The sequence below is a fragment of the Euleptes europaea genome, chromosome 20, assembly GCF_029931775.1.
Source record: "Euleptes europaea isolate rEulEur1 chromosome 20, rEulEur1.hap1, whole genome shotgun sequence".
NCBI lineage: Eukaryota > Metazoa > Chordata > Lepidosauria > Squamata > Sphaerodactylidae > Euleptes > Euleptes europaea.
The window spans coordinates 13,257,088-13,267,949 of NC_079331.1; the positions used below are offsets into that span (position 1 = coordinate 13,257,088).

The 10,862-nt window shown below is 45.9% G+C and overlaps 1 protein-coding gene across 1 annotated transcript in view; it reads right to left on the minus strand.

Annotated features, from left to right (window-relative positions):
• Positions 1–8,688, minus strand: part of ZFAND6 (zinc finger AN1-type containing 6) — a 50,721-nt gene extending 42,033 nt beyond the window's left edge. The window contains exon 1 of the mRNA XM_056865844.1: positions 8,633–8,688. The gene's annotated coding sequence lies outside the window, so the exon portion shown is untranslated. The remainder of the gene's footprint in view (positions 1–8,632) is intronic.
• Positions 8,689–10,862: the final 2,174 nt, after the last annotated feature.

Here is a 10,862-nt window from a genome sequence, read left to right on the forward strand (position 1 = left end):
TGTGATGTACTCTGGACAATTTTTTCAGGCCTTACTGAGTTCTGAATAAAAAATGACTTGATGCTATAGGTTTTAATTGAAGTGTTTATAGTTGTATATTTTTTTGTTGGAAGCCGCCCTGAGCCCGCACTGGCCGGGGAGGGCTGGGCATAAATTCAATCAATAATAAATTCAATAAATACATTCAATGAAACCTGGCTCTGAATGCCAACGTGACTATTCAGGTATCACAATCCCAGCACTTTGTCAAGCCCTATGCCTCCGTTTCCAACCGCTATGGAACTGATCATTATTAGCCAAGTAATAAGTCACCTGTTGTAACAAAAATAATTGTCACAGGGTGGTGGTTCCCACGCTGGTTACCTGACCCTATTTAATCAGGCCTCAAAATATCCCTGATTCACACTGAGTGGGAAGAGCTTAACATGTGATACAATTCCTCCTGAGCTACCTTAAAATTCTCTTCTAACATCTTACCGCAAACCAGGATTTTTTTTTAAGACACAAAAACTGGGGGGGGGACATACAATAACTTAAGCCCCATCTAGAAGAAGAAGGTAAAATGACCCTAGAAGCTAAAATGACTAAACTGAGGCTATCGTATTTTGGTCACATCATGAGAAGACAAGAGTCACTGGAAAAGACAGTCATGCTAGGAAAAGTTGAGGGCAGCAGGAAAAGAGGAAGACCCAACAAGAGATGGATGGCCTCAATAAAGGAAGCCACAGCCCTCAATTTGCAAGATCTGAGCAAGGCTGTCAAAGATAGGACATTTTGGAGGACTTTCATTCATAGGGTCGCCATGAGTCGGAAGCGACTTGACGGCACTTAACACACACATTCACACAGAAGAAGAAGGTTGATTTTTATATGCTGACTTTCTCTACCGCTTAAGGGAGACTCAAACTGGCTTACAATCACCTTCTCTTCCCCTCCCACAACAGACACCCTGTGAGGTGGGTGGGGCTGAGAGAGCTCTAAAAGAGCTGTAACTTGCCCAAGGTCACCCAGCTGGCTTCATGTGTACGATGTGGGGAAACAAATCCAGTTCCCCAGGTTAGCCTCCACTGCTCATGTGGAGGAGCGGGGAATCAAACCCGGTTCTCCAGATCAGACTCCACTGCTCCAAACCACCACTCTTAACCACTACACCACACTGGCTATACAGCCTAACACTGTATAGTCTAGAAAGGACTGTACCATATGTAATAATGTTCAGGTGCGTGGAAATACCCAGTTGTAAGCTAAAACATCAGAAAGGACCCAGAACTAATTTTAAAACCAGTAGGTCCTGACCTGAATAGCCCCAGGCTAGCCTGATCTTGTCAGATCTCAGAAGCTAAGCCAGGATGGCCCTGGTTAGTATTTGGATGGGAGACCTCCAAGGAATACTAGGGTTGTGATGCAGAGGCAGGCAATGGCTAACCACCTCTGAATGTCTCTTGCCTTGAAAACCCTACTGGGTTGCCATAAGTCAGCTGCCACTTGACGGCACGCACACACAGGTCCTAAGGGGTTTTTTTTTATACCCAAGATATCAGCATGTTGTGTGGTGTTGTTTTTTTAATTAACATTGGAAGCATGCATCCGAACAATGGCCATACATCCATCTTCCTCCTACAGGACAGCCCAGTTAATATTACATCTCAGCGTGCTGTAGTGCTTAACAGTGGTGGTTTGGAGGAGTGGACTCTGATCTGGAGAACCGGGTTTGATTCCCCAGTCCTCCACAGGAGCAGCGGACGCTAATCTGGTGAACTGGATTTGTTTCCCCACTCCTCCACACTAAGCCAGCTGGGTGACCTTGGGCTAGTCACAGCTCTCGTAGAGCTCTCTCAGCCCCACCTAGCTCACAGGGTGTCTGTTGTGGGGAGGGGAAGGGGATAGTAAGCCGGTTTGAGTCTCCCTTAAGTGGTAAAGTTGGCATATAAAAACCAACTCTTCTCCTTCTTCATGTCAGCACCCCACTTGCTTCTTTGCAGAATCACTCCAGATCCAGATCCATAACTTCATTTTCTGGCCACTGGGTATTTTCTAGGTTTCTCTGCAGAATAGTTGCCCATTAGAGAATACTAGTGTATGCTACCTCCCCTTGGGATGACTTCACTGCCCACTAATACATCAATAATCTCTTTGGGGGTGGGGGAGACTTCCCAACTTCCAAAAGGTTCAGTGGATATATCCACTAAGTCAGCTCTGTTTTTTGAGGCAAGCTCAACTCATCACGACCCCAATGTAGAGCTTGACAACCACTCAACGTAGAGCTTGACAATCACTCTTTTAAACTGTCCAAACACAGCCTTGCAGGAGCAAGCAAACTCTTTTTTGTTTGGCTTGACTACTCTAAGAGAATCGGCACACTCCAAGAAGCGGCCGTCCCTTCTCCTAGCCACACTGAAGGTTCCAGTTTCTACACTTTGACTAGAAAGCAAAGTTCAGGACTCCAATGGTTCGTGGACACGGAGCCTGAACAAAGTGCCCTGAAGGAGAAACTAAAGGGAGTGTCAGAGGAAGGCGTACGAGTTTGCTTCTGTGCAATACATTAAGTCATAAAGACCTTTGTGTCTGCATTTTTAAACTTTTAGAAATTCAGGAATAACTCGGCAAGCAAGGTCTGAAACCCTGCAGATCACTATAGAAGGAGAAGAGTCGGTTTTTACATGCCGACTTTCCCTACCACTTAAGGGAGACTCAAACCGGCTTTCAATCACCTTCCCCTCCCCACAACAGACTCCCTTCTGAGGTAGGTGGGACTGAGAGAGCTGTGACTAGCCCAAGGTCACCCAGCTGGCTTCGTGTGTAGGAGCAGGGAAACAAACCCAATTCACCAGATTAGCCCCCCCAGCTCATGTGGAGGAATGGGGAATCAAACCCGGTTCTCCAGAGCTCTTAACCACTACACCACGCTGGCTCTCTGTAGAACAAGCAGCAAGTAAACCTGTTCATATAGAAAAGAGACCTTTTTTGGGCAATAGCAATCTTAGATGCATGCTTTTCAACAGGTCTGGAATAGGCATACCTTTAACCTGTTTTTAAAAAATAATTTGACACTACTGAAAACAACCTTATCACAGTAAAAATCTGAGCACAGTTATGGTTATTTTCCTTACTGGTCCTGCATGGAACAATTTATTTTTCCTGTTAAAGATCCAGGCCAAAACCATTGCTGCCTTAATTAGGGATGTGTGTGTGTGTGTGTGCGCGCGTGCATGTGCCGTCAAATAACAGCTGACTTATGGTGCCCCCCTGTACAGCTTTCAAGGCAAGAGACGGTTTGCCATGGCCTTCCTCTGCGTCACGACCCTGGTATTCCTTGGAGGTCACCCATCCAAATACTAACCAGGGCCGACCCTGCCTAGCTTCTGAGATCTGATGAGATCAGGCTAGCCTGGGGATATCCAAGGCAGGGCAGGGATACATGATCCCACCCCCCAATAAAAAAAAAATGTTGCTATCCAAATGCAGCAATCGCAAGGTGAGATTTTCCTTAAACGTTTCTAGCCCTCATGGATCCAGCAGGGCAATATGAGAACAGCACATGGCAGAGGCATAGAAGCCAGACGCATCTTGGCACTGTTTACAAAAGATAAAAAGATGAGACACCACAGTATGGCGTTATGCCATGTCCCTTGCTCACGAGAAGTTTTCCCAACCTCCATACATAGGCAAAATTCCTTCTGATCATTATTCCAAGTTATTTGAAACTTTAACAAAAGTCAGCACACTCAGTTTACTTACTGGCCACATCCACACTCCCATGTGCTCCCCTCCTGCCTGCCTTCAAGACAGAGCTCAAATGAAGACCTCCTGGTTCGGGAAGTCTCAAATCCAACTCCAAAATCAGGCAAGCTGGGCAAATTGTTTCCTTACCCCAGGAGGGATTTTGAACTGCCAACTAGCTTCGTAGTGGTCAAAAAATAATATCCAGCATTCGGATCTCACGGAAAATGGGAGCTGGGTTTGAGTCCTCCCAATCCAGGAAGCATTCTTACATGCCCAGGGAAATGTCGATCCCCACTTTGGGGTCAGGAAGCAATTTCCCTCCAGGCCAGTTTGGCCAGGGATCCTGGAAGGTTTTTGTTGCCATCTTCCGGGCATGGATGGGGGTGTTGGGGGGCAGGTAGTTGTGAATTTCCTGCATTGTGCAGGGGGTTGGACTAGATGCCCCTGGAGGTCCCTTCCAACTCTACGATTCTATGAAAATCATTACAAGTTACATTTGTGCCTGTCTCAGGCAAAGAGAGAACTGAATGCAGCCTTAGTATACAGATTATTCCACAATCCTTCTCTCATGTATTCTGATGTCCCAGAAAGTTGATTATGATTATCTTAATTTCACAGCCAGGACCTGAAGCTTAAATCTGGCAGCCCAGATAACTAACAAAGCCACTGCAATCTACAGTCCTACCCACCATTTCAGAACTCGGCAAAATACATGCGAGTTTCCTTACTTTTATACATTTGACATATACAGCTAGGGTGTCCTTGGGCAGAATGTATATGTTTTTGGGCAGGCACCTAACTCCCAGACAGGGCCAAAATCGTTTCTTGCAGTATGCAAGTTATCCAGGCAATCGTGACTTTGAGCACATGCCTGGCTTTAGGGAGGGAAGCGGGCACCTTTCATAGAATCACAGAGTTGGGACCACCAGGGTCATCTAGTCCAACCCCCTGCACAATGCAGGAAATTCACAACTACCTCCCCCCAACACCCCCAGTGACCCATGCCCAGAAGATGGCCAAGGTGCCTTCTCCCTCTCATCATCTGCCTAAGGTCATAGAATCAGCATTGCTGACAGATGGCCATCTAGCCTCTTCTTAGAAACCTCCAGGGAAGGAGCGCTCACCACCTCCCGAGGAAGCCTGTTCCACTGAGGAACCGCTCTCACTGTTAGAAAATTCTTCCTAATGTCTAGACGGAAACTCTTTTGATTTAATTTCAACCTGTTGGTTCTGGTCCGACCTTCTGGAGCAACAGAAAACAACTTGGCACCATCCTCTATATGACACCCCTTCAAGTACTTGAAGATGGTTATTATATCCCCTCTCAGTCTTCTCCTCTTCAGGCTCAACACCCCCAGCTCCCCCAACCTTTCCTCATAGGACTTGGTCTCCAGACCCCTCACCATCTTTGTTGCCCTCCTCTGGACCCGTTTCCAGAATTTCTGCACAGAACTTTGCCCCAGTACTGAACTTGAGGTTGCCACGTTATGACACTCATACTTCTTTCTTTAGGGACTGTGAGCTGAGTATTCAAGGTGCTGGTGTTCACATTTAAAGCCCTATATAGCTTGGGACCAGCGCACCTGATGGACCAGCTACTGCCATACACACACAACTGCTACAGTCATCTCCCGAAGCCGTGAGTGCCCCCCTGCCTTCTGAGATTAAGCGGGTGGCAACCGAAAACAGGGCCTCGTCGATCCTGGCACCAAAACTATGAAATTCTCTCCTCGGAGATATCTATCCATCCCCCTTCTGTCACTGTCTCCCACCAGCAGTTAAGACTTTTTGTTTGTTTCATCTGATCTTTCCACCCCCATGTTTTACTTATGGTTTTCCTGTGTTTTAAGAATATGTATTTCAGGTTGGGTTTCAATCGGGGGTTTTTGACGATGTTTTGATAACACGTGTTTTAACTGTGGTGGTTCTCATGCGGAAGAAAGGTAGAGGACAAATTTGATAAATAAATACTTTCCCACAAGACTTGAAGGCACTTTACACACACGCACAATACTGAATGCAAAAAGTAACTTCTGCAGTAGTACCAATAATTTTATGTAGGGGTGGGAATACAAAACCTTAGCTGGCCAAGAAACCAAAAATTCTACCAACTCCTTACGTTATTAACCAACCAGGTTTTACATAGAATTAGCAAAATTCATCTCAATTTTTTTAAAGGAAAGGGGCTCCAATAATGAAGGGGAAGAGACCTGTCCACAGTTATCATTGAGGGCAATTACTTTTTATAAGGTATTAACTTTTACCTCTAGAAAACAGGAAGTGGAATGAGGAGCATGATAGACAACAGGATTGAAGTATAGCTTCCGCCAGCCCTTTGTACTACTTTCAGTGGCAGATCACATAAAAGAAATGAGCAGGTGCTGGCCAACTCCGAATATATTGAGTTATTTAGAATATTTACACAGCCTCTTTTGCAAACAGACCTTGAAAAAGAAAGTACGACGGAATGGTATTGTTGGGCAGAAGACTGATCACAGGAAAACTCTCTTTGCGCTCACCAACCCATTCTGCACCCTCTTCCTTGTTCGTTCACATTTGTCAGGATGAAACCTCTTTCCTGGACGTCTCATTTTTTAAAGGGCGGGAATGCTAAATTGTGTGACAGCCTTTACCGGCTGATTGGGATGTACAGCCTAAGGATAAACCCGTCACCTCGTCTACTGTTCATGAGAACTATATGACCACGTTATTGCCCTGTCCTTCTTCCAAATTCAAGGTGAAACACACAGCATCCTACTTATCTTCGCAATAACCCTGCGAGGTAGATTAGGCCCAGACGCTGTTACTTAATCCAAGATCATCTAACAAGCGTGGAGAATGGAGTTGAACCTGAGTCTCCCTGAGTATCTAACTGCTGAGAAAAACAGCACTGTGCAAACCCTTCGCCCCCAATCAGGACTTAAGATTCACAACTTTTACATGAGCCGGAGTAAAATCCGCCCCTCAGAAGCAGTGCACGCAAAGATCAAAACAGAAGTGCTCTCCTGAGATCTGAAGGAAGATTACGTGAGAAGCCAAGGGTTTTTGCAGCACCAACCTCTGGGGCTGTCAATTGGTATGAAGCAGTGGTTCCCAACCTTTTTTTGACCAGGGACCACTAGGACTTTTTTGTTCAGTGCAGGGACCCCAAGGTTCAAAATAAAAATTCTGAGAATTTGAAAATAAACTTTAATCATAACTGTTAGTTAAACATTAAACTTAGAATAATATTTGAATATATATATTTTATAATAGAGAACTTTTAATTGAAAATATTAATTTATTATGGGTTTATAACTTTGTTTCGCGGACCTTAATTTAGTTCTCGTGGACCCCTGGGGGTCCATGGACCCCTGGTTGGGAACCAGAAGGAATGGCAGAGTTCTGCCAGCTTTTCTAGAGCTTCGAATCAAGACAAGAATGCTCGCCATCTCTCCAAGTGACGTCCTCCAGTCCATGCCAGGAAACCAGTGTTGTTTATTTTTTTAGGGCAGAGTTGCTTTTCCAGATAGGATGCCCTGAAATAGGATCCCTGTACAGTGATATCTCAGCAGTTGTGAGAAGTGGCAAGGAAAAAACCCATCTGACTTTTGTGAGGTTTTTTTGTTTGAAGGATGAAGGTGTTATCAGTCTAACGAAATAAATTCCTCGAGTCAACAGCGTTACACAAGGGCCGCTCTGAGAGTAGGGAACGCTAGGCCAGAATGCTATTGTATCCCCCACCCAAGTGGTCTGCAATAATTACTACTCCCTTACAGTCTCCTTCCCTTGGGACTGCCAGTGAAGGGCCAAAAATGTGTTTCCCCAGATGCTGATCCCCAGATTAGCAGATCTGCCCCAAACAGTCTATGAGAATGGCTTTCGGCTCTCCGAAGACATGGGGGGATCGCTTTGGATACAAGCTTTAAACTAATTAACAATTTCATGTGCACTTTTTTCATTAATCGAGAGTCTCACATGTGGCTAATCTTTGCCCGACTGACAGCAGCTCACCCAAGTAGGCACAAATACCTTGTTGTCTCCGGAATACCAAACACGCAGCATTAATCCACGTCCAGAGAGCCAGTCATCTCTGAGTGACCTAGACACAGGTATAAACCTCCACTTCCTAGTCAGAACCAACCGATGAAGCAAAAACATAATTGAGATGCAGAAAATACACACACCCTACAGACTGTTTTTGCGATTTGTTTGGAGGCAGTATCTACCAACTCCCGCAGGAAATTCCATTTGTATGTCAGGGAGTTGCTGAAACTATCCTATCTTTTTTCTGGTACAAATCTCGTTCGGATAAATCCGAATTAAGGGGAAAGAACACACTCTGAATGTCTGCATTTTCCTAGCCCCCACCACAAATGCAAAAGATTTACACAGGATTCCCCAATGACTTAGAAACAGACATACTTTTCTGGGTTCGACATCTGTACAAATACAATCCTGAAAACACAATTTAAATCCAAACCAAAGAGATAACAGCAGATGCTATCGCTATACAACCTAGCAATTGCCTCCCCCACCCCATCAGAAGCAGTGAAGTTAAGAGGTTAAAGGGAGATCAAGGAGATTTAGGAGACAGCAGCGTCATACAAAAACAAAAAAGACCTACGAGCAGAGAATCCACTTTTCAGAATTAAAAAAAAAAAAAGGAAACTTTAACTGGAGGCTCATGAAAAAACAAACCATAAACTCAAGTCAAGTTTTGTCTCTCGACACCTTATTTCCTGTCCAAAGATCCCTTTTGTTCTGCTTCCCTGCATAAATTTTAATATCCTGCCAAGCGCCACCAAGAAAAAAAAAAAAAAACCCAACAATGGCCAAAGCTACAAGAGACACAGCTGCCTTAAGAGTCAAAAGTGCAAAACACACAAACACAAGAAGAGCGACGACAACAACAACAAAAAAATCCTACCAACAAAATCTGCACAATTTTTCTGTTTGCTTCACCCCAGATTAACTTCACTGGGAGCTGTACTTTAGCGCAACCTACCCTGAACATTAGGCCCCGCCCCCTGAGCGGCGACTGGCCGAGCCGGGGAAACTCCACCCTGTTTGCGCAGCTTGTCATCCTAATTGGCAAAGGCTAATATCCATTATTTAAAGAACTTTTTCCTGGCTAGCAGGTTCGGTTGAGCAGGTTAAAGACACCCTGAGCAGGCTGGTTCCTTAAAGGGACAGCGCACAGGTCTTTAGCAGGGGGCCCCGAGAGGAGGAAATCTGGTGTCGAAAGGCACAGGCAGAGAGACAAGAGATCAGACACCTTTTTGCAGGAGAGCTAGACAAAGGGAGCTGCGGTTTGGGACCTTGGATGCAGTAATTATACGCTCATCGAGAAGCGCCTGACGACACTTAGCCAAGAAAGGTGAAGCAACCTTCCAAAACATATGTGTGAAGAATGAGGTCAGCCTATTATTAGAGAGCTAGATGCTATCTGACACTTCACAGGAGCTGCTATAAGCGTACACTGGCTCTTGTTTGTTTATTTTTTTTGCAAAATGCAGCCTCGATTATATTTAGAAGTCTTCAGGAAACACGTAAGGGCAGGGGCTACGGCTGAAATGGACTCTTCCGGCCTGTGCACGGTGAACGGCTGAATGGCTGTCATAGGAACATAAGGAAAGCCCTGCTGGATCAGACCAAGGTCCATCAAGTCCAGCAGTCTGTTCACGCAGTGGCCAACCAGGTGCCTCTAGGAAGCCCACATACAAGACTGCAGCAGCAACATTATCCTGCCCGCGTCCCACGGCACCTAATAGAATAGGCATGCTCATAAGAACATAAGAAAAGCCCTGCTGGATCAGACCAAGGCCCATCAAGTCTAGCAGTCTGTTCACACAGTGGCCAACTTGGAAGCCCACAAGCAAGACGACAGCAGCAACATTATCCTGCCTGCGTCCCACGGCACCTAATAGAATAGGCCTGCTCCTCTGATTCTGGAGAGAATAGGTATGCATCATGACTAGTATCCATTTTGACTGGTAGCCATGGATAGCCCTCTCCTCCATGTCCACTCCCCTCTGAAAGCCTTCCAAGCTGGCAGCCTTCACCCCATCCTGGGGCAGGGAGTTCCAAAGCACTACTTTAAATTGCTCACTTTCACATGGTCGGGAACACAGTTCTGCCGGTACACACACACAAGTGTCCACATTTCACACTTTCCATACTGCGAAGACCAGGACCTTTTATACGACCAAACAAGCATTGTGATGCGCGCAAGATTATTTTGGGATGATAAGGATTAAACTTCCAGAAACCGCTGTCCCAGCTTCGTAAGGTAACACAACTTTCCCATCAGGTGCACTGGAAGATTGTCCGAGACGCAAGTTCTCTTTCTCTTTCAACCGTATGTTATGGGATACTTCTAAGATTAGATGACTGTCAACATTGAGAATTGACAGGATTGACAGTCAACATGCCCCTTCGCTTCATGGCAAAACTATGTTACTTAGATTGACATCTCCCCCCCACACACACACACACTCACCATCTATGCCTACCCAATCTGGCTATTAAGAGAATGGTGTAGTGGTTAAGAGCGGTGGAGAACTGCGTTTGATTCCCCTCTCCTCCACATGAGCGGCGGACGCTAATCTGGGGAACTGGGTTGGTTTCTCCACTCCTACACATGAAACCAGCTGGGTGACCCTGGGCTAGTCACAGCTCTCTCAGCCCCACCTACCTCACAGGGTGTCTGTTGTGGGGAAGGGAAGGTGATTGTAAGCCGGTTTGATTCTGCCTTAAGTGGTAGAGAAAGTCAGCATATAAAAACCAACTCTTCTTCTTAAGCCAGCCCCTGACCTGGAGGACAACGTTTGACCTTTTCTGCCTCGTCTGCTATTGCAAATGTTGCCAGCTCTGGGTTGGGAAATACCTGGAGATTTTGGGGGCGGAGCATGGGGGAAGGGAGGGGCCTTAGCAGGGTATAATGGCGTAGACTCTGCCCTCCAAAGTAGTCATTCTCTCCAGAGGAATTGACCTCAGCTGTCTGGAAAGCCACTGAAATAACAGGAGATTGCCAGGTGGCACCTGGAGGTTGGCAACCCTAGCTGTTGGCTGTATCAGTTGGGACCCCCTCTTCCCCAGTATGCCAGGGTCCCTGCACCTTGACTTATGCAGCTAGCTGCTGTCTTTTGTACACAAGG